Genomic DNA, 26,009 nt, shown 5'->3' on the forward strand with positions numbered 1-26,009 from the left:
TCTTGTAACTTTGCTATGGATACATCGTAGTGCCTTGCTTATATTCACTATCATTCACTCTCCCAATCAACCATTCTGTACTCTCTCTGGTCCCTATTTTCTCATCCTCTAAAGTTCTCCTTAAGCATTCATGTCACATATGTGTGCATACATATGTGAATATATGTATATGTACATAATTTTAATTAATTGTTGATTGTTCATATGAAAGATGTGACATTTTCTCATTATTACCCCCACCATACTGTTGTCTTCTCTCTCTTTATAAATTTCTTCCTCTCCTGTCATATTTCTCTAAATTCATGTTTTATTATATATAATATTAAATATCATTATCTAATTAATTAACTATTAATGCATAATTTAATCAATTATTTAACTAATATTTAATGTTAAATATATAACATATATTTAAAACCTAGCTTCTTTGTATAAGAGAAAAAATGTAGTATTTTTTTCTAATTCTGGATTGTGTTATTTAAAATAGATACCTACATTTCCATTCATTTTTCTTCAGATGACATAATTCTTCTTTATTATGACATAAAACAACATAGTATATCTGTCACATTTTAATATTTTTATAAATATGTATCTAAACAAGTTTTATTTCTTTTTATTATTTTAAATTTTGAAGTTATCATAGGAGATAATGTGCTTCATTATGACATTCTGATGATAAATGTGTATAGCTGAACTTTGGTTTTCATCACTGCTTGTTACCCTCTCTTTACCAGGCTCCCAAACCCACTCTTTACTTTTTCTCCATACAGAGCCCCCTTCTACTTTGCTTTGCTTTTATTCATCTAGATTTTTCATATTGCTTTTGCTTCTCAGACTCACTGTTTTTTCTTTTTTTCTTTTCTTGGCATATATTAATTGTACATAGTGGTAAGAATTACATAGACATTTTCATTCATAAATGTAATAATTCCACCACTTGCATTTCCTATATCCTTCCTTTTCCCCCTTCTATCTTTTCTCAGATAGGCTTACTTCTTCTTTCAAGTTGTACAAATATGTATGTATATTATATGATCTAGAATCTAAAAGTAAGCAAAAACATGAAATTTTTGTAGGTTTTGCATATTTTGCCAACTGTGATGATCTCTAGTGCATTCACTTCCTGTCAATAGTACAACGTCATTCTACTTTATGGTTGAATACACTCACAAACATATATGTGATCATCAACTATGATTACATATATGTGTGTGTGTGTGTGTGTGTGTGTCATCATAAATTACAGATAAGACAAGAGATTGTATGCTCAATTAATTCTTACCAGTCTGCCTATCTCTGACTGACTCTAATCTTTGAAAATCTAGTAGTAGGAAGCCCCTTCAGACTTTATCATGAGTTTTGAATATTTAACACACATGCAAAAACAGATGAAGTTTTTGAAGCAGCCTCTTCAAAACCTGAGATCTGGAAGATGTATGGAGCATGATAGGACTCAGTTGAGCTTTTGCTCTCATGTCCTGGGCACCTAGTAGATGTCTGTAGAGCTGTTTTCATTTCAGTAGCTTCCTGTGTTTATATAACTAGTCTCTCTCCTGGTCACACTTAGACTTGAAGTACGTGGACTGATCAGATTCTTCTACCGTTCTGCAGTTCCCACTTACTACACCTGAGTTGATTAATGTTCTGGCTTGGGAGTGTTTACCAAGAGAACTGGAGTCTGGAGAAAGTTATTAGTCACCTGGTTGGATATCTGGCCACTGTGGATGCCAGTTGGTTTTTTTTTTTTTTTTTTTTTTTTTTTTTTTTTTTTTTTTTTTTTTTGAGATTCAGAGTTCTCTGTCTCTGTAGCAGTGAAACCTGTGGCAGAGAGGCACCTTCCTCCCACACTCAGTCCAATTTCATGAATACATCCCACAGCTCTCTCTAAATCTGCTGTAGCTGTTCAACTTCATGCTTCATGATAGCTTGTGTTTCAGGTTCCTTTGTATCAGTTTTAAACAATGGGATTCACTTCTAATTGGGGACAGGTAACAGCCCTTTAGGTCATGGGTAGTATTATTATGTGATTGTCCACTGCTGGATAATCCCACTAGAGGAGTCATTATCTCATGAAATCCTATAACTGGTATCGGGGACTATGGGGGTCCAACCCCTCGATAGTCCCCTCCCAGGGTCCAGGAAGAATCTACAACCAGCTAATAATTAATCTTTGATGAAAAGAAATGAATCTATGTACACGAAACTCCTTAGTTCATACACTTTATTATTATTATGTGATAGTTCTCTCTCTACACAGCTTCTATTCTGCTCTCATGCCTAGTTTCTTCCTTGCCTGATTTCTCTATATTTGTCTACTGTCCCCTCTAGGTTCTATCTTAATTCCTTCATCTAGTTCTGTCCCTTCTAGGTTCTCCTCTATCTAGTCCTTTCACCTATCAGCTCCTCTCCCATCTCCTTCTCTCTCATCTGACTCTTCCTCATCTTGTTCTTCCCCATCTGGCTCTTCCTCATCTTCCATCTCATTCTTCTTGTCCTCTCTTCTAGCTCTTCAATCTAGTTCTTCCCCATCTCAGTTCATTCCTCTCAAGTTCTTACCCATCTAGTTCTTCCATTCTCTTTTCTCTTCTCTGTCCTCTTGTGCCCTGGGAGTTCTGGTATATATACACTTACAAGCAGTATTCCCTTAGCAGTGCAAAACCAGGCTTCCAGGGTCAAGTGGAGGGGTGATAAGAATCACATAGGGAGGCAATAACCATTAATTATCATTTGCAACCCCAAAGGGAAGTGACCAATGGGGAAATGAATTAACTAAAGGCTAAATCAGGTAATATCTAAGAAGAGGGCTCTTATGTGCTCAAGTATAATCTTAAATGTGATTGGTAGGAAGTGCTAAGAATCTATAAGTTGCTAGTTCAATGGGAGAAAATAAAACTGTCTTCTTTTTTCCTGTGGCTCCTATCTGTCCAAGCTATCTGCCGTTTTTCTGCAGGGTCGGGGAAGTGTGCTCAGTCGCTAGGCAACCTGTGTACAGCTAGATGCCTCTAGTGATAGTTAAAGGGAGATCTGGAACTGGAGGTAAGGTTTGGGAAAAAAGGATGTAAGGCTTAATTGGCACATCTGCCAGGCCGTCTCAAACAGGTGGCCCGGATGCTTCAGTCTGTTCTTAGAGAGTACAGAGGTATCTCTGATAAAGTACTTTCCTCCATCTGGGGATGGACCTGGCCGGATGCTGCTAATGATGATAATTACAGGGATGCTTGAATTGGAGTTCTGGCTGAGCATAGCTGTCAGCGCAGAAGGTTATCTAAATAATCCTAGAAGTGGTTAGATAAGGAGTTAGAGGTCTATAAAGTTAGTAAGGCTGTAAGAAAGGAGGGTCTGAGCTGAATTGTGTAAAGCTATTACTAACGTCCACCTGACCTAGGTGGTGTCTCCTAGTGGAATTTATCTTAAATCAGGAGACTTGCATGTGGACTGTTATTACTGCTAGTCCTTGACAGTAGCCAAGGGAGAAATCTGATTCCAGAGAAAGCCTTTCCTAAGGCAGTTCTCCAAATTCCTGGAATGTGTATGCCCAGAGAGTGATCAGTCCACACTGTTAGCACTTCTTAGGGAAAAGTCAATTGGGAAAGCTATGAAGGCACACATGATTTTCATAACAGAATACAGCTGACATATGACAAGCTAAGTAACACCAAAAACTCCTTGGGATTTGGCTTCCTCTGGAGGAATTCCCTGATTCCTCCATGTAGTGACTTTGCCATAACCAGCTGAGTTCTTATGATATTCCTGCCACCCGCAGCAAACTGGGTTTGGGATTTGCAAGAGCTATACGACTATCATATAGGCAGAACTTCCTGTCTGTTTACTCCAAGGAAGTGTTAAGATAGCTTGTGTTTCTGGTCCCTGTGTATCAGTTTTAAACAATGGGATTCACTTCTAATTGGGGACAGGTAACAGCCCTTTAGGTCATGGGTAGTATTATTATGTGATTGTCCACTGCTGGATAATCCCACTAGAGGAGTCATTATCTCATGAATTCCTATAACTGGTATTGGGGACTATGGGAGTCCAGCCCCTCGATAGTCCCCTCCCAGGTATATTCTTTCTTATTCCAACTCTTCCCCTTCAACCCATCACAGGGAGACATCTTTTAAAGCTCTGTCTTACCCGGAAGTAAATCACAATTTTCATTTGCCTCATTATTAAACTGGAAGCCCATGCTTTTAGAGTCAGCACATTTTTCATTTCAAACATCATATTTTGCATACCTGGGAGACAAATTTGAGACTATTCTTTCTTTTATTTGATTAAAATTTATTTTATTATTCATCTTTTTATTGTTTATATATTATTTCATTTATTTCTATTTTTAATTTTTTCTCATACAATACATCCCGACCACAGTTTTCCCTCCCTCCATTCCTCCCAGTCCCTCCCCTACCTCCCCTCTTCCCAAGACCTATTCCTCCTCCATTTACCTTCAGAAAAGAGCAGGCCTCCCAGGGATATAAACTGACCATAATATAACAAAATATGATAAGACTAGGCCCAACCTCTCATATCAGGGCTGAGAGAGGCAATGCAGTAGGATGAAAAGGGTCCCAAGAGCAGACAAAAGACTCAGAGATATCATCTCTCTCACTATTAGGAGTCCCACAAAACATAAAAATAATAATCATAGCATGGAATATTTTTCCAGACAGGTCTTTACTTTGTAACCTAGACTGCCATGAGTCTTACTCTTTTCTGCCTCAGCCTCCTGGGGTATAGTGACTATAGATCTATGTCACCATCCCTTTCCATTTGAATATTTTCTTTTTTGGATTTTAAACATGTAGAATATATTTACTCATTTAAAAATTTTCTTTATAATAAAAAGAATAAGGTTAGAGTCTTGGTCCTTACTTCAGTGATGGAAAAATAAACACTATAATACATGACAAAATTTGTAAGGCAAAAACCTACTTGAGAGTAGATGAATGGTCCCAATTTTATCTGTTTCTAATTTGTATTTATGTCAACTTCAAGGAATTTTTTCTCTTTTAAAAATTGATTGGCTATATTTCAGAATATACTTTTTAAAGTGGCTCTGTTCTCTGTAGTGTAAACCCTACTAAATATTCATCCTTCTACTTGTATGTTTGACTACCCTTTTTGCAGCAAATGAAGACTATAAGGGAGATTCTCCAGCTTGTCTAAATTTAAAGAAAAGGTGATTGGAATAAAATAAGACATATTAACACAAAACCTATACCTGAGGCTCAAGAATCATCGTGGAAGAGAGTCCAGAAAGATTTTTTAAAGTTTCTTCCAGAAAGGATAGGAATATTTTCCCCTTGCACTCTAGACAACATGGATGCCAGCAAAAGACCCACAAAGACTACAACAGTCAACATATCTACATGGATGAAGGATATTTTAACAAGCTCTCACTCCTAGATGAAGTGTGGCAGTCAATGGGGAAACATCTTTTTCAGGAATGAGACTCAAATGCTAAGAGTCAACCCTAAATAAATATAAAAAAAGGTCAATGCTAATTAGTGGATTAAATAGGATTTATATTATATATTATATTATATATGTTAATTATATATATTAAACATAGAAGAAAAGGTCATGAGTTTGAGAGGTGTCAAGGGAGGAATTGGAATTGGAAGTGGGGAGTGAAAAGAAGGTAAATAAAGTACATCTATGTACAAAATACTCAAATAAAAATTAGAAAAGAATATCATTGAATTGTCATTACCTAACCTAAAGACTATGCTACAACAGCCCCCAGAATGTATTATTTGTGAAATGATTAATGTGAAAAATATAGATTAAATAAATAAAGTCACTAGATGATCAACTGGCATTTGATAAAGAGCAGTGACATTCAGTGCATATATAAGAAGAGTCTTTTAAAACAAACTATGTTGTAAAAAATTGAGGTCTATATATCACCAGCAATACACACACACACACACACACACACACACACACACACACACACACACACATATCTTATATACCCTTTTCCTTGTTCACTTTAAATTTTTGAGTCTGTCTATCTTCAACACATTTCCTTACCTTCTTTTAATGAGACAATTCTTACCAATTGGTACAAATTATTTAGTACCTTTTGAAAATTATAGGTGCTGTGTACCTAAAGTATTTAATTACAGTGGTTTTGCATATCTAAAAATTTGGTTTTCCTAGTATTACCTCTTACATTTACAATGTTTTACATTTCACTTTCAAAATTCAGAATCATGCTCTGTGTGTGTGTGTGTGTGCCTGTGCATATCAGTATGTGCACTGTAGCTGGAAGTTTTACTATGTCTCACCCAGTCCTACAGCCACTCAAACCCAAGTAAACACACAGAGGCTTATATCAATTATATCAATTACAAATTGCATGGCCATGGCCTATGGCTCAATTTTCTTGCTAGGTAGCTCTTATAACTAAACTCAGCCCATTTCTGTTAATCTATCTGTCACCATGTGTTCCAGGGCTTTACCTGTGTGCTATTACATGCTGTTCCCTGGATGGCAGGATAGCATCTCTCCAACTCTCCTTTCACTTCCTGTCTATCTGCTTGGATTTCTGTCTGCCTCTAAGCTGCCTTGTCATTTGACAACCAATGTGGGACTCGACTTTCTACCTAAAACTTGAGAGAACTTAAAGAAAAAATTCTAAAACAGAACTAAAATCAGCTTCCTAGTGTGTCTCTCAGGCCAGCCACAGCCTGCAGGCTTGAGATACTCTATGGCAGTTTGCAGCATGTGGGCTTGACCTGAAGGATGTTGGATTCCTGTCACAGTACACAGAGGGGTCTCCAAGTCATGCAGTATGCTGCATGGTGGATTTAGCTTTTGCTAGTACAGATAAAAAATAAAGAAAAAAAGAGAAAGAATAGGCTTCTGGGCTACAGGGTGCTGGATGGAGGCATGGACCCATTGCCTCCCAGAGTTGGCAGAGAGCATGGCTCCCAGAGCTGACAGTGAATTACCTCTGCCATATTGGGAAGCTGAGGTGGGCAGAGTCAGCAGCCAAACCTGGACCTAAGTACTAGCCATGCTGAGGTTTAAAGCAGTAGATTCACAATAAGACAGATTCAGATGGCATAAACCCTAAATAGTTTACAGTGTATGTGAAAATGTACATAGGCTTGGAATAAAGAGGAAAAGAAGTATATACAATCATATAAAGAAATAGATAATTAAAAAAATAAAGTCTTTAAAGAAACAGTAAAAGTAATATAGAGACCAGCCCCTCGCTCCCATCAGGCTCAGAACTCCCATTTGGACCAGAGGTGAGTGCCTGGGGTCATACCCAGAGAGGCCTGGCCTTAGATCTCATCCCTGGGCACCAGCCATTCTAGGGAAGACCTGCCCAATTTGCCCCAAGTTCTGGCCATAGGGCAGGATCTTCCAACCCCCACCAGGAAGGTTCCCCTTTTCCAAGACCCCAGGCAGACCCTGCAATCTATACAATCTGACCCCACACCCATCTGCCCGAGACTCCAGCCACTTCCTGAGACTAAGAGACCAGCCCCTGGCTCCCATCCTGCCCAAATCTCCCATCTGGACCAGAGGTGAGTGCCTGGGGTCATACCCAGAGAGGCCTACCCCTAGGTCCCATCCCTGGCACCAGCCATTCCTGGGAAGACCTGCCCAAATTGGCCTCAGGTTCTGGCCATAGGGCAGGACTCCCCCACCCCCACTGGGAAGGTTCACCTTCTCCAAGACCCCTGACAGACCCTGCAATCTCCATGCCCTCCCCCACACCCATCTGCCCAAGACCCCAGCTACTTCCTGAGACTTAGAGACCAGCCCCCAGCTTCCATCAAGCCCTGAACTCCCATATGGACCAGAGGTGAGTGCCTGGGGTCATACCCAGGGAGGCTTGACCCTAGGACCCATCCCGGGGCAGCAGCCATTCTGGAGAAGACCTGCCCAACTTGGCCCCAGGTTCTGGCCATCGGGTAGGACCCCCCCCCCAAAAAAAAGTTTCCCCTTGCCCAAGACGCCCCCGGCAGAGCCTGCAATCTCCAAGCCCTGCCCCAACACCCATCCGCGGAGAACCCAGCCACTTCCTGAGACTCAGAGACCAACCCCCAGTTCCCATTTGGCCCAGAGAGGCTTCCTGAATCTGTCAGCTCTGTCTGGACCAAGACACTGATAAGACCAAGAATGAATCCACAAGGAGATGTGTAGATGTAACCAATCGTCTTATTAAAATAAGAAACACAGAGCCAATGTAAAAGAGAAAGCTGAGAGGTCAGAGCTCAGAGATAAAATCTTACCTCCTGCAGTGCTCCTAGCTTCCCCGAGAGAGAGCTACTTCCTGTTTGTCTGTGTTTAAATAGTCTTTCTGTTCTGCCTTCTCATTGGTTGTAAACCCAACCACATGACTGCCTCATCACTGCCTGTAAGTACCACCCCCCAGGTCTTAAAGGCGTATGTCTCCAATACTGGCTGTATCCCTGAACACACAGAAATCTACCTAGCTCTTCTAACCACCACGCTCTTGCTATGGCTCTAATAGCTCTGACCCCAGGGCAACTTTATTAACATAAAATTAAAATTACATTTCAGTACAAATAAAATATCACCATAGAGATGGGCAAACATCAAGGCAGAAGTACATACAACAAAATGAAGAGCAATACAGCATCACCAGAACCTAGCCCTCCTCCAACAGCTAGACCTGAACACCACAAAATGGAAGAAGCAGAAGAAAGCAACCTTATGAATAACATCATAAAGATGCTAGAGGCTTATAAAGAAGAAATCAAAAATGAAATGGAGGAAGAGACAAACAAAAAATGGTAAGAATGCTATAAAAAAAAAACTAGAGGAAAGGACAAATAAAGCAGAAGAAAAGAATAAATCCCTGAAAGAAAATCATGAAAAAGCAATGAAACAAATGTAGGAAACAGTCCAAGACCTGAAAAGGGAAATAGAAAAAATGAAGAAGACAACAACAGAGGGAATGCAGGAAATAGAAAATCTGAGTAAACGAACACTAACTTCAGATGCAAGTATAACCAACAGAATGCAAGAGATGTAAGAGAGGATCTCTGGCGTTGAAGATACAGTAAAAGAAATAGATTCATCAGTCAAAGAAAACACTAAATCCAACAAAGTAATGACCCTAATTGTCCAGGAAATTTGGGACACCATGAAAAGATGAAACCTACAAATAACAGGATAGAAGAAGGAGAATACCAACTTAAAGGCACAGAAAATATATTCAACAAGATCATAAAAGAAAACTTTCCCAACTTAAAGAAGGAAATGCCTATGAAGATACAAGAAGCCTATACAACACCAGACAGACTAGCGCCCCCCAAAGTCCCCTTGCCACATAATAATTAAACAACTAAACGTACAGAATAAAGAAAGAATATGAAGAGCAGCAAAGGAAAAAGGCCAAGTGACTTATAAAGGCAAACCCATCAGAATAACACCCAATCTCTCAATGGAGACCTTGAAAGCCAGAAGGACCTGGACAATTGTAATGCAGATACTAAGAGACCATGGATGGCAGCCTAGATTAATATACCCAGCAAAACTTTCAATCATCATAGACGAAGTAAACAAGACATTCCAAGACAAAGCCAGATTTAAACAATACTTTTCCACAAACCCAGCCTTACACTAGAAAGCACTAGAAAGAAAATTCCGACCCCAGGAAGTCAGATACACTCCTGAAAACACAGGCAATAGATAGCACCACAGCAGTATACCCCAAAGAAGAGAAGTACACACACACTATCACCAAAAAAAAAAAATTATAGGAATGAACAATCACTGGTCATTAATATCCCTTAATATCAATGGATTTAATTCACCTATAAAAAGACACAGGCTAACAGAATGGATATGAAAGCAGGACCCATCTTTCTGCTGCATACAAGAAACACACCTCAAATTCAAAGACAGACACTACCTAAGAGTAAATGGATGGGACAAACTTTTCCAATCAAATGGTCTTAAGAAGCAAGCAGGTAGCCGGGCGGTGGTGGCGGACGCCTTTAATCCCAGCACTCGGGAGGCAGAGCCAGGTGGATCTCTGTGAGTTCGAGGCCAGCCTGGGCTACCAAGTGAGTTCCAGGAAAGGCGCAAAGCTACATAGAGAAACCCTGTCTCGAAAAACCAAAAAAAAAAAAAAAAAAAAAGAAGCAAGCGGGTGTAGCCATCCTAATATCCAGCAAAATATACTTCAAACTAAAGTCAATCAAAAGAGATCAAAAAGGGCGTTACATACTCATCATAGGAAAGATCCACCAAGATGAAGTTTCAATTCTGAAAATTTATGCCCCAAACACAAGGGCACCCACATATGTAAAAGAAACATTACTAAAGCTTAAATCACATGTAAAACCCCACAAATTAATAGTGGGTGACTTCAACACCCCACTTTCACCACTGGACAGATCTCCCAAATCGAAACTTAACAGAGAAATAAAGAACTTAACTAATGTTATGGCTCAAATGGACTTAATCGATATCTACAGAACATTCCATCCTAACAAAAAAGAATATACCTCCTCAGCACCCCATGGAACCTTCTCTAAAATTGACCACATACTTGACCACAAAGCAAATCTCAACAGATACAAAACAATTGGAATAATCTCCTGCATTCTATCAGACCACCATGGTTTAATGTTAGATTTCAACAACAACAAAAACTACAGAAATCCTACAATCTCATGGAAACGGAATAATGCTCAACTGAAAAAACAATGGGTTAAGGAAGGAATAAAGAAAGAAATTCAAGACTTCCTAGAGATCAATGAAAATGACTATACCACATACCCAAACTTATGGGACACTATGAAAGCAGTGCTAAGAGGGAAATTCATAGCACTAAATGCCCACATAAAGAAGTTGGAGAAATCTCACACTAGTGACTTAACAGCACACCTGAAAGCTCTAGAACAAAAAGAAGCAAAGTCTCCCAGGAAGAATAGATGACAGGAAATTATCAAATTGAGAGCTGAAATCAATAAAATAGAAACAAATAGAACAAGACAAAAAAATCAATAAAACAAAGAGTTGGTTCTTTGAGAAAATCAGCAAGATAGACAAACCCTTATCCAAACTAACCAAATGACACAGAGAGAGAGCATCCATATTAACAAAATCAGAAATTAAAAGGGGGACATAAGAACAGACAATGAGGAAATTCAGAGAATCATCAGGTCATACTTCAAAAGCCTCTACTCCACAAGACTGGAAAATCTAAAGAAAGAGATAATTTTCTGGATAAATACCACATACCTAAGTTAATTCAAGACCAGATAAACTATTTAAATTGTCCAATAACCCTAAGGAAATAAAATCAGTTATTAAAAGTCTCCCAATCAAAAAAAAGCCCAGGACCAGATGGTTTCAATGCAGAATTCTACCCAATCTTCGAAGAAGAGTTAATACCAATGCTCTTTAAATTGTTCCACACAATAGAAACAGAAGGAACATTACCAAACTCCTTCTATGATGCTACAATTACCCTGATTCCTAAACCAAACAAAGATGGAACAAAGAAAGAGAACTACAGACCTATCTCCCTCATGATTTTTGATGCAAAAATACTCAATAAAATACTGGCAAACAGACTCCAAGAACACATCAAAACAATTAGCCACCATAATCAAGTAGGCTTTATCCCAGGGATGCAAGGTTGGTTCAACATATCAAAGTCCGTCAATGTAATACACCATATAAACAAACTCAAAGAATAAAAACCACATGATCATCCACTAGATGGAGAAAAAGCATTTGGCAAAATCCAACACCCCTTCATGATAAAGGTCTTGGAGTGTTCAAGAATACAGGGAACATACCTGAACATAATAAAGGCAATTTACAGCAAGCCAACAGCCAACATCAAATTAAATGGAGATAAATTCAAAGCTATTCCACTAAAATCAGGAAGAAGGCAAGGCTGTCCGCTCTCCCCATACTTACTCAATATAGTATTTGAAGTTCTAGCCAGAGCAATAAGACAACATAAGGAGATTAAGGGGATACAAATTGGAAAGGAAGAAGTCAAGCTTTTCCTATTTGCAGATGACATAATAGTATACATGAGTGACCCCAAAAATTCCACCAAGGAACTGATACACCTTATAAACACCTTCAGCAACATAGCAGGATACAAGATTAACTCAAAAAAAAAAATCAGTAGCCTTCCTACTTCAACTGAAGAATGGATAAATAAAATGTGGTACATATACACAATGGAGTAGTACTCAGCAGAGAAAAACAATGACCTCATGAGGTTTACAGGAAAATGGATGGATCTAGAAAAAAATCATCCTGAGTGAGGTAACCCAGACTCAGAAAGACAAATATGGTATGTACTCACTCATAGGAGGATACTAGATGTAAAAAAAGATGACTAGACCGATACTCACAATTCCAGGGAGACTACCTAGAAAACAGGACCCTAAGAAAGACACAGGGATTGTCCAATGACAGAGAAATGGATGAGATCTACATGAACAACCTGGACGTGAGTGGGGGTAATGAAGGGCAAGGCTCAAGGGAAAGAGAGCTTAGGGTAGTGGGAGATCCCAGCTGAATCAAGAACAGAGAGGGAGAATAACGAATAAGAGACCATGATAAATGAAGACCACATGGGCATAGGAAGGAGCAAAGTGCTAGAGAGGTCCACAGAAATACACAAAGATACCTCCACAATAGACTACTGGCAATGGTTGAGAGAAAGCCCAAACTGACCTACTTTGATAAAATGTCCAAACACCCTAATTGTCGTGCTAGAAATCTCATCCAATGACTGAGGGAAGCAGATGCAAAGATCCACAGCTAGGCCCCAGGTAGAGCTCCAGGAGTCCAGTTGGTGAGAAAGAGAAGGGTTTGTATGAGCGAGAATTGTTGAGACCAAGGTTGGAAAAAGCATAGGGACAAATAGCCAAATGAATGGAAACACATGACCTATGAACCAATAGCTGAGGAGCCCCCAACTGGATCAGGCCTTCTGGATAAGTGAGACAGTTGATTAGCTTGAACTGTTTGGGAGGCACCCAGGCAGTGGGACCGGGACCTGTCCTTAGTGCACGAGCTGGCTGTTTGGAACCTGGGGCCTATGCTGGGACACTTGGCTCAGTTGGGAGCAGGGGACTGGACCTGCCTGGACTGAATCTATCAGGGGAGGTTTTGCCCTGGAGGAGATGGAAATGGGGTTGGGCTGGGGAGAAGGCGTTGGGGGGGATCTGAGGGGGGGGGAAGACAGGGGAATCCGTGGCTGATATGTAAAATCATATTAAATTATAAAATAAAAAAAATTAATTAAAAATGTGAAAAAAATGTAATATAAAAAATAAGCCATGTAAAGATGGAAATCACACACAGAGTCTGGATTGTATTGTCTTTTGAATTTTTAACTGCAGAAAGACATTTGATTATAAAGGTTGCTGAGTTAAACCAATATGTATATTTTAAAGGTATCTTGACTTCAAAATTTGTGTCTAAGGACACATTGCTTTCAGAAGGGGATTCTACTTTTGTTTCCACAGAAGATGAGAACCTGTTGATTGCTTCCAGGCTAATATGGTTTGATCAGCCAAGATACCCTGAAAGACCTCCTGTGACACTGTGGTCCAGATGATCCAACATTCAGAATGGCTTCAAGGCAACTGGCTCAGGCAATACAGCCTCACAGACTATTCTAATTAGGGCTTGACCATAATTTTTTATTTTCTTAGGATCCCCATAGACTATCAGCACCCTCAGCCAGCAAGAAGTAGTGTGAGAAGCTATGCCCAAATTCTTAAAATATTATTTATAAATGTTTATTTTTATTAAAAAGGGTCGATTATAAATCCAATCCCTTTCTAAAGAAGAAAGGGGGATATTATAGATATGATAGGATGAAAGGGTAGATTATTGAATCTATATTTAAAGAACAACAACTTGTTTGAAATGTTTTATATTGCTATGGATTTTACTTTATTGATAAAAATTTAAAATTAATTTGTCATATTATATATATTTCTTCTGTTGTTTAAGGTATTATGTTTGTGCAGCTCATTTGAAATTTTAATGTACAATATAGAAATAAAGATTAATAGTTAGCCATCGATGATAATCAAACTTATAGTCATGTTAGTTTTCTAGGTACACATAGATATAATTCCTTTAGGTAGGTAATCCTAAAACACTTCAAAGGCCTACAGAATATGGCATTTAAAATGTTTTAAAAACTTACACTTTCTGGACAGTGAGACATATCTGTTTCTGGCAGCACAGATTTACTTCAAAGAAAAATATGGGCATTGTAGGTACTCTATATGGAGTTTATCTTCTTTTTGGCAAAAATAGCCATTTGGTCAAGAAACTGCTCATGCCTAGACTGCTGATAATAAGTTATATAAACCAGACATGCAGGACCCATAGGAAGATGACCATTGAAATTTTGCAAGGCGAAATGTTTCTTTGGGTTCCTGTTTCACAGAGACTGCCAAACATTCTACAGGACTCAGGGAGAAGCAACTGAGAAACTCTAGGCCTATAGGCTGAAGATGGGTGCCCCAACATTGTAGAGGAACTTTGGGTGACTATCCAGACAGACAGCCATCTCTGTCATTCTAGATTTTTTGAAGTTGCTTACAATGTTCCTCCTATTTACTTAGGTAATATTATATCTTTTGGGGTCTTTGATGTAGCTGAAGACTAGATAGTTATAATTTTAGTTTTCCTTAGTCATGATAAAAGATAAATTAGATTTGAAACTTCAGACTCACAAATATAGGATAGATAGAATATTTTCTTTAATTTTGCCAAATACAAATAGACTAGATACTGTAAGTCTAATTCTTGCTTGATAACTGTTTATTATATGTAATTTTACTATGTTAAAGTTAAAATCTTCCTTTTTGACTAGAGAGAAAAGGAGAAATGCTGTGTGATGTCTTTCTCTATGCTGTGAATATGTATTGCTCTGATTGGTTGATAAATAAAGCTGCATTGATGTACGGCAGGACAGGATGGAGCTAGGCAGGAAAATCCAAGGGAGATAGTGAAAAGAGGAAGGAGAGGCAGGGGAAACGCCATCTTGCCCTCCTGGGAGCAGTATATAATGGCACACAGGTAAAGCCATGGAACACGTGGTTACATGTGGATTAATAGAAATGGGCTGAGTTTAGTTAAAAGAGCTAGCTAGTAAGAATCTTGAGCCATAGGTCATCCAGTTCATAATTGATATAAGCCTCTGTGTGTTTACTTGGGTCTGAGTGGCTGCAGGATCAGGTGGGACACAGGAAAACTTCAATCTACAGTGCACATGCATGTGTTAGCCAAAGCAAATGTTGGGTGACTTCTTTTTATCACTTCCCATGTTAGTTTTAGATGGAATTCTCACTGAACCTGGACCTTATAGCTTCTAGACTAGCTGCTCATCAAGTACCATGGATCTTCCTGTCTTGCGGGCCGCAGGAATATATCATAAGAACTCAGCTGGTTATGGCAAAGTCACTACCTGGAGGGATCAGGGAATTCCTCCAGAGGAAGCCAAATCCCAAGGAGTTTTTGGTGTTACTTGGCTTGTTATATATCAGCTGTATTCTGTTATGAAAATCATGTGTGCCTTCATAGCTTTCCCAATTGACTTTTCCCTAAGAAGGACTAACAGTGTAGACTGAGCACTCTCTGGACATACACATTCCAGGTAATTTGGAGAACAGCCTCAGGGAAAGGCTTTCTCTGGAATCAGATATCTCCCTTGGCCACTTTCAAGGACTACAGGAAACACCACCCAGGTGGGCGCCCATTGTTAGTCTCAGGTGGACTAACAATGATAACAACCCACAGGCGAGTCTCCTGACTTAAGGTAAATTCCACAAGGGGACACCGCCTAGGTCAGGTAGACATTAAGTAATAGCTTTACACAATTTAGCTCAGACCCCTCCTTTCTTACAGCCTTACTAACTTTATAGACTTCTAACTACTTACCTAACCACTTCTAGGAATTTTTAGATAACCTTCTGTGCTAACAGCTATGCTCAGCCAGAACTCCCAGTTCAAGTCTCCCTGTAATTATTCTTATCACCCCTCCATTTGACCCTGGAAGCCTGGCTTTGCACTGCTAAGGAAATACTGCTTGTAAGTGTATATATATCAGAACTCCCAGGGCAAAAGAGGAGGGGAAGAGAGAAGAGAATGGAAGAACGAGATGGGTAAGAACTTGAGAGGAACAAGCTGAGATGGGGAAGAACTAGATTGAAGAGCTGAAAGAGAGGACTAGAGGAACGAGATGGAAGATGAGGAAGAGCCAGATGGGGAAGAACAAGATGAGGAAGAGCCAGATGAGAGAGAAGGAGACAGGAGAGGAGCTGATAGGGGAAAGAACTAGATAGATGAGAACCTAGAAGGGACAGAACTAGATGAAGGAATTAAGATAGAACATAGAGGGGACAGTAGATAAATATAGAGAGAAATCAGGCAAGAAAGGAGCTAGACATCAGAACAGAACTGAAGCTGTGTATAAAGGATGTTATGCCAGAGGAATTAAAGCGAATGGATCAAAGAACTCTGAGTGCGTAGACTGATTTACCGACCCTAAAGATTCTCTGCTGGTTGATAGAGCCTTCTGCGGACCCTGGGAGGGGACTATCGAGGGGCTGGACCCCCATAGTCCTCGTTATTCCTGTATCCACCTGACCACATTTTAACTTATTTTGAGCTTCATTTATGCAATTTCCTTCATACCATACTTCCATGTCTAGTTCTTGAATGTATAAATTAATCATTACCACTTTATCTGATTTCTCTTTATTAAGAAAATCACAATTTATGCAAATACCTAGAGAAATAATGGTGTCAATGTCTATAGCTTTTATGAGATGTGTGCTGAATGCAATTTTTTTTGTGTGTGTATATGCTATTTCCTGGAACTTGTCACAGCAATAAATCTAAACCCACTAGAGGAAACAGTGTGAAGTACAATTCAACTTATAGGTACTACAAGTGAGTTTTTAAGTTGGGCTCTGATAATTGGAAAATAAGATCTTATGAAACTAAAAAGCTTCTATACAGCAAATAAAACTCTCCATCTAGTAAGTAGAACAGCTAATGTAATAGGAAAAAATCTTTGTCAGCTATCCATCATACAGAAGGTTAGTGACTGAAATATACAAAAAATTAATGGAGTGAGTCTTAAATTCAGTTTAAAAAAGGTGATTTGTTATTCTGTTAACATTTGTGCTATCAGACATTACACACAGAAAGAGACTTTGGAATACACAGAACTAAATGGGATGGCTCCATCAAATCTCTCCCTCAGAGCTCTGGAAACCTCATGGAAGAGGAGACCTAAGTGGGGGAGACAGAGGGAATGGGGACACCTGGAGGAAAAAGGTCTATGAACTCAGAGAGATGTAAACAGCAAGCACAGGGCCTACATGGGTGTGCACCAGGTCCTCTGCATGTATGCTAAAGCTTTCAGTTTAGTTCTTCTAGGGGACTCCTGAATGTATAAATTAGTAGATCTCTGATTCTTGTTCCTTCTCTTGGGGGGCTCTTTTATTTTTCTGTTTATTTGTCTTATTCAAATTCAACATCATGTTTTTTTGTTTAATCTTACTATGTTTTATTTTGTTGTGTTTGGTTGATATCTCCTTGAAGCCAGTTCTTCTCTAATGAGAGACAGAAAAAGAGTAGATCTGAATTGGAGAGGAGGTAGGGAGTCAATGGGAAGGAGTAGAGGAATGAAAAACTGTATTTGGGTAAAAATATAAAAATAAAATAAAAATAAAATCTTGAGTCTTCCTTGAATTTAGCATTTTTTACATGCTATTAGCACTAATCTGTGACTCACAGCACAAATTCACACAAAAAATTTTGCTACTTTTCCAGCAGTACATCTTTTAGGCAGGTCACTGTTGTAGGTCATAGGGTTAGTAGCTGGGGGATGTTCATTACTTATCTCCCCTGGTAGTATGCAAAGTACCCTCTAGCACCAGAACATAGTCAGTAGGGGCTGGAGCTTCTATTTGAGCAGCTGCTCAATTTCCCCATGTTCAATGCCAGAAACAAGTGGTATCTTCTGTAATAGGGCCTTACTGGAAGGTTGTGAAGGGTAACCAGTATCCTTATTCTCATCTCTCCTCAAGACAGACCCAATTCATCTCTTGAGGTTCAGGGATCTGTGGTAGAGGAGGCAGAAAGGTTATAAGAGCCAGAGGTGGTAGATGGCTCCAAGGCAAGAGTGCCTTCCAGACACAAGAGGACAGATGTGTATATGAACTTACAGAGATTTTGATGACATACACAAAAACAGGACTTGAACAACTGTATTTTGTTCATATTTCCCCTCCCCCAACTCCTTCGAGATCGTCCCCACCTCCTGACCCACCCAACTTCATACCCCCTCTATACTCCATTCTCATCTCTCTCTTAACAAAGCACAAAAAATAAAAATAAAAACAAATAAAAAATACACAGACAAAAAATACTAAACCAAAGCAAATATCATACCGAAAAACATGAAGTCTGTTGTGTGTTGGCCAGCAACTCCTGGGAATGGGGCCTGTCCTGTAATGTGGTTGATATACTCAATGTTAATCCACTGGAGCAAACTGGATTTCCATTTCCCAGCAGGTATCAATTGCAAATAGCTTTTGGTTCATAGTAGGACTTTGTGTCCCCTTCCCCTTGTCAGTGCTGGGGGAGGGGAAAATATGATCAAAATAAAATGTATGATTTTGTTTTCTACAAAAAGGTAAGATGAAAAAGCACTTAAAATATACAAAGAACTAAAACCAAACAAACAAAGAAATAAAAGCCACAAAAATAAGAAAGGCCTAAGCATCAAGAAAATAAACACCCCAAGTAATAAACCAAGTCGTGTTTGGTATCCTTAGCTATCCTTAGCCACCATATAGATAGATTGAAACTACATTCCATTTCATCCAGTTCACAAATGGTAGTCACCAGGAATACAAATGACAAATGTTGGTTGTGTGTAGGAAAGGGGGGACCCTTATACACTGTTGTAGGGAGGGTAAACTAGTGTGGCCAATGTGGAAATCAATCAGGCAGTACTCACAAAACCAGCAGAAGTTCTACCATCTGAGCTAGCTATGTCATATCCAGGTATTGGAGAAATTATTTTGGCCACTCCACGTAGTTAAAAGGATATTTATTAAATGGCGTAACTCACAAATTAAGTAATGGGTAGGTCCCAGGGTCTGGGGAAGGTGTATCGCAATCCAGCGGTGTTCTCCGGAGCTCTGCACAGTCAATCTGCACCGGTCAGCGTTCCGGCACCGAGCGAGCGCCCAGAGCGAGCACTGGCCCATCCAGCTCTCAGGTCCCCAGGCGCCTCCCCTCGCCCCGCCTCGTAGGCGTGACAGTTGCCAGAGTCTCAATGGGGGTTGGAACTTCCAGAACCAAGCTGGAATGGCTACCCACTACATCTCCCCCTTTTTGTCTAAATAAGAAGGTTCTAAACTAATACAAGACTATATACAAAGGAATGGTTATCAAATATTGTCCAGAAATAATGAGAGATAATGACCTAGATAAGATGTAACTACAACCAATGCAAACAATATCAAGCAAGAAATACATACTAAAATCCAGAGAAGTATAGAGCATAGGTAAACAGCATGTTATAAAGATCATTCAAAGGTGTCCTATCCTAAAGAACCTGAACCTAATACTTAATATGTTCTATCTAAGATATTATATATACTAAGTTGTAACTATAACTGCTAGTCTTCAATCCCATCAAAGGCCTGAGAAGGAACATAATGGTCCCTGAGAAATGGTAGATGGATGCAAGCAACTTTCGGGAATCTTGCAAGAGTAGACCAAGACAGCTGGCAGCCTGGACAGTCACCTAATGTTTCTCACCATTGTTGGTGCATTCAAATTGGCTACAGGCCTAGAGTATCTGACAGACCATTTTCAGAAGCAGGATTTCTGAAAGACCATCTTACCCTGTCTTGGCAGAGTACAGTGGTCGCTTTCCTTGTGTCCCGCTTGTCCAGAAAGGAGAGCATTGCATTTGTACTGTCAGCCATCAAGGCAAGGGCAGTTCTTTGCCCAGTAGGCCATTTTGTGCCAAAAGACAAACTTCCAAATGGAAATGTCTTAGAAGCCCAACATTCTATCGGGATCAATTGGTGCAGCCAGGAGCAATTGTGTCTCACGTCAACAGAATTCTAAGTTATTTAAATGCCATATTCTCCAGGTCTATGAAGTGTTTGAAGATTACCTGCCCATCTGACCTATGTATCTGTAAATCTGGATAACCTAACTAACGTAACTATAGAGATGACAGGCATAGGCGACTATAAATCTATAAATCTTATCTATTGAAATAACCTAAGGACTAAGGCTTCACATAAATAAGGTAAACAGTCTATAAGCAAATGTATGGTGAAGAACGATGACTTCAAAATTGTGACAATACACAAGATATTTATAACAGAGGTAGGAATATATAGTGCGATATGCAATATGACAATAATATTAAATATATATCAATATACCGAATATTCTAAACAGAAGTAGAGCATATATAAAGTATGACAGATATAAATTTACATTTGTATCAATATAAATATGTTTCAAATGAGAGTAGAAATATATGTACATTATAACAAATATAGTTCTGTATTTGTATCAATATACAAATTATCTTAAACAGGAGTATAAAAATAGATTACATTTGTATCAACATGTAAGAATCTATAACAGTACAAATTATCTAAGGTTGCTATTTTACTAAGTTTGTTTACTAGTATATACAATGATTTACCATCATATCTTATACCTATCTGTTCCATTTCTTCTCCCGCCCCCCCCTTTTTTTTTTACAATACTGAGTTAATATTTTCTTCCACCCCCAACCCTATAACCGTCATCCATAACCCTGAGAATTATGAAACCTAAGGGAGAAGGGGCGTCATTTTCTTAGAATTGCTTCCTGCCGTTTAGGGGGTGATGTTATCTGTTGAGTACTGTGAGAAAGCTCAGATAGTTAAATCTCAGTTAGACTAACTGTAGGTTCTGCAGCAAGTTTTAGAGTAATGGGTAAGATTGTCTGAAATTCTGGCAAGAAGTGTAGTATGATGATGATTACCATGGCATCATTCTGGATTGGGTAGAGTTGTTGTTATTGGGGCCCCATCTTCCTTCTGGTGACTTCTGAGATTGCTATTGGAAAAACTTATTTGTTATCAAAATGGGAGGTTTGGATTTAAAGAGGACATAGCATGTAAGAAAGGATTCTGAGAAATCAAGAGTAAGCATGGAGAGAATTAGAATTTAGAAGACAATGGTCCCTTTTTATTGGTTTCCTTCTGTCTCACACCAGAGGGCTCTTCTGATATGGGACTGAAGAATCTCTTAAACTTTTCTTTTAGCAATATGCTTGGGTTTAGAGAAGGAGTGAGCCAATTCCATCTCCAAAGCCAGCTTGGCTATAATTGAATTGGAACCACAACTTTTCTAGATTGATAGAAAGATGTTAGACAGTGAGATTTTACCATGTGTAGATTGGTACCAATAGATTCTTCCTTTCTGCTGTAAACATCCAGATATCCAAGGCCTTGTGAGTTTTGGAAGATGGGTATTTCCATTATCCTGGAAAGACAAAAACAGAACCCTACCCCACCCTTTGATTGTTAAATTTTTCTTACAACTTGTAGAGATGTCATATTGGTGGATGATATTTTACTTCTCTTCATCAAGGGGTTTTTCCTGTTCGAATCGAATTTTTATTAATTTTGTTGGTATCCATAGCTTTTCTTCTCCTGCAGAAACAAAGGCAAAACCCCTTCCCCAACGTAGAACATATCCTGGTTTCCATTCTGAGGTCAGCACATCCTTAAAATAAACTGGTTGGTTTAGCTCAGGAGTTTTGTCTGTTGTCCAATGTCTCTCCGCAGCTGTTGTTGCTTTCTCATTAGCATTGAGAAAATTCAACGTTAATAAAGCACTATGCAGTCTATTTCTAGGAGTCATTGTTACCTGTTGCTGTTTATTTAGCATATCCTTTAAAGTTCGATTGGATCTCTCTATGACTGCTTGGCCTGTGGGATTGTGTGGTATACCTGTAACATGCTTTATATTATAATAAGCAAAGAACTGTCTCATTTTATTGGAGACATATGCTGGGGCATTGTCTGTCTTAATTTGTACAGGTATTCCCATGATGGCCATAACTTCTAATAGTTGTGTAATCACAGAATCAGCCTTTTCAGAACTCATAGGAGTTGCCCATTGAAATCCTGAATAGGTGTCAATGGTATGATGTACATACTTTAATCTTCCAAATTCTGCAAAATGAAACACATCCATCTGCCAAATTTCATTTCTTTGTATACCTTTTGGATTACTCCCTGCAGGTAATGGAGTTTGGTTATAGATGGAACAAGTAGGACATTTTTTCACAATATCCCTAGCCTGTTGCCAAGTGATGGAGAAATCCTTCTTTAAACTTTTGCTATTTATATGGTGTTTCTTATGATATTCTGAAGCTTCTAGCACATTACCTATTAGTAACTGATCAATCTCATCATTACCTTGTGCTAAAGGTCCTGGAAGACCTGTATGGGATCTGATATGTGTTATATATATAGGATGTTCCCTTTTTCTGATGATTTCCTGCAATTGTATGAATAATGAAGTTAATTCTGTATTATCAGGAATAAATTCAGCAGTTTCAATATGTAAAACAACTCTCTCTGCATATTGAGAGTCAGTGACTATATTGAGGGGTTCTGTGAAGTCCATCAGTACCATAAGAATGGCATACAGTTCTGCCTTTTGTACAGAGCTATATGGACTTTGCACCACTTTACTTAAGTCTCCTGATTTATATCCTGCTTTCCCTGATTTATTTGCATCAGTATAGAATGTGAGGACTCCAGAAATTGGCTTTTGTCGTACAATGTGAGGAAGGACCCATTCAGTCTTCTTTATGAATTCTATTCTCTTGCTTTTGGGATAGTGGTTGTTAATCTCTCCCAAAAAGTTACTGCAGGCTCTCTGCCAGTATTCATTATCTTTCCATAGTGATGAAATTTCCTCATTAGTTAATGGTACTACAATTTCTGCTGGGTCCATTCCTGTCAACTGGCGAAGTCTTAATTTACCCTTTTGAATCAAATCAGAGATCTTTTCTATATAAGTCTTTAATTTCTTATTTGGTTTACGTGGTAGGAATATCCATTCCAATATAATATCTTCCCTCTGCATCAAAATACCTGTTGGGGAATGTCTGGAGGGGAATATGACAAGAATGCATTTAAGTTCTGGATCCACACGATCCACATGTGCTTCTCGAATTGTCTTTTCTACTAGAGCCAATTCTTTCTCAGCTTCGGCTGATAATTCTCTTGGACGATTTAATTCTTTGTCCCCTTCTAGAGTATTAGCCAAATTTTGTAGTCCATCTTTGGGTATTCCCATGATACCCAGTAAGTTGGAAATGCTTCCTAATAACTTTTGAAAATCATTAAGAGTCTTCAATCTATCTCTTCTTAGTTGTACCTTTTGGGGTCTAATTTTTTGTAGCTCTATCTTATATCCTAAGTAATTAATAGAATCTCCTCTTTGTATTTTTTCAGGAGCAATTTGCAGTCCCCAGCGAGGCAAAACTTTTTTTACTTCTTCAAACATGCTTTCCAATGTATCTAACTTTGGATCAGCTAATAGGATATCATCCATATAGTGATAAATTATGGATTGTGGAAACTTTACATGAATTATCTCTAATGGTTTCTGCACAAAGTATTGACACAAAGTAGGGCTGTTTAACATTCCCTGTGGGAGGACCTTCCATTGATATCTCTTGACTGGCTGAGAATTATTATAATTAGGTACTGTGAAGGCAAATTTTTCTCTATCATTTTCCTGTAAGGGTATGGTAAAGAAACAGTCTTTTAAGTCAATAACTATTATAGGCCATTCTTTTGGTAGCATAGAGGGCAAGGGCATCCCAGTCTGTAGGGAGCCCATTGGCTGAATTACTTTATTAATAGCTCTCAGATCTGTCAGCATTCTCCAATTACCAGATTTTTTTTTTAATAACAAATACAGGAGAATTCCAAGGACTGGTAGATTCTTCAATGTGTTGAGCATTTAACTGCTCTTGAACCAGCTGTTCTAAAGCTTGTAGCTTCTCTTTTGTCAAAGGCCATTGTCCAACCCAGACAGGTTTATTAGTTAGCCATTTTAAAGGTAAGGCAGTTGGTACTTCTGAGAGTTCAACAACAGTCGTGCTCTGTTTGTGAACAGCCTGAATGGTTGGTGACTGATTTTTATAGCATGTTATGATATTATTCCTAGAAACATGCATTGGTCTGTATTCCTTTTCTGAAAGTGTAGGAATTTTAATCTGGGTATTCCACTGTTGTAACAGATCTCGGCCCCAAAGATTTACTGCTACATTTGCTACATAAGGCTTCAACCTTCCTCTCTGTCCTTCTGGCCCTATGCATTCAACCCATCTCGAACTCTGTTTTATCTGAGATAGGGTGCCAATCCCTAACAGTTGGACATCTACCTCTTGAAGAGGCCAATTCGGATACCATGATTGTGGTGTAATTATAGTCACATCTGCACCTGTGTCTACCAGGCCCTCCAGAACCAGGCCATTAATTCGAATTCTAAGCTTTGGTCTTTGTTCATTTATGGAAGTCTGCCAAAATATTTGTTTTATAGTGTTCTTTGTAAACTGTGATCCAGCTATCAAAGCTGTTTTATCATCCATTGCAGTATCGGTTTTTACATTAGGCATTGGTTTATTCAGTTGTCCTGGAGAGGAATTTCTTCCACAGTGGCAGGGAATGTTCGTACTACGTTTGGTTTGGGGGCCTGCAAGAGGCCCCCTGAGGCGTTTCCCGCCAGTAAAGGGTTGCCTTGTATATCTATTTTTGATCTGTATTCACTGGTCCAATGTCGGCCTTTGCCACATCTTCTACATAATCCAGGAGGCGGTTGGGGTCTCCTGTTTAGGCTATTCCTAGAAGGAGTATTGCTTCTAGGAGTACCCCATGTACAGTTTTTACTTATATGACCTGGTGTACCACACTTAAAACATTTGGTAACACGGGGCCTTCTTTCACCTCTGGGATTTGTCTCTCCTATCCAAGCCTCATTACTGTAGTTAAGAGACTGAACACCATTAGTATATTGAATCCATTCTTCCAAAGGAGCTGATCTGATCTTTAATGGTGTAAGTATTTTTCTGCATTCTGCATTAGCATTGTCAAATGCCAAGGACTCAGTTAATACTTTTCTTAATTCTTTGTCTGACACAGCTCTTGTTATAGCTCTGTTCAGTCTTTGTAAAAAATCAGTGAAGGGTTCATGCGGTCCCTGAAATATCTTTGTGTATACCTCAGTTGGTTTTCCAGGTTCTGGAATTTTTTCCCAAGCATTTAGAGCTGCTGTATGGCATAGGGATATTGTATGCTCATCATAAGTGGCTTGTACATTCCTGTCAGCGAAACATCCCTCACCAAGTATTTGATCTTGGGAGATCACAAAACCTCTGATTTTACCTTGTTGTTCTAAATTTTTTGCCTCTTATCTCAACCAGCTTTTCCACTGTAACTGCTGACTATATTCTAGAACAGCTGAAATTAACTGATGCCAGTCATCTGGAATGATTCTATGTGAGGTAGACCACGAATTTAACATCTGTTTTACATATGTGGATTGTATCCCATACGTAACTACTGCTTCCTTTATATTTTTCAAGTCCCTTGTTGAAATTGGTTGTAATGTATATGTCATATATGGCTCGGGGTGTGTGTCATCTGCTGGCTTCTCATGGACAATAACAGGATAAGCCATTGTATGAGAGCCATTTGGAGATGTTACAACCTCTATGGTCTTGACCTTCTGCTTATTAGTTCCCTTGTCATGTTTACTGAGAGTTTCTTCTAGGGCTTGCAAACGAGCACCTAGGGTCTGTTCTAGGGAGTGAACCTCCTCTCTTGCAAGGGACTCCATATTTCTCATGGAATCATAGAAGTTTTTATGTTCCTCAGAAACACATGATTCCATGG

This window comes from Peromyscus maniculatus, chromosome 7 (genome assembly GCF_049852395.1).
Source record: "Peromyscus maniculatus bairdii isolate BWxNUB_F1_BW_parent chromosome 7, HU_Pman_BW_mat_3.1, whole genome shotgun sequence".
NCBI lineage: Eukaryota > Metazoa > Chordata > Mammalia > Rodentia > Cricetidae > Peromyscus > Peromyscus maniculatus.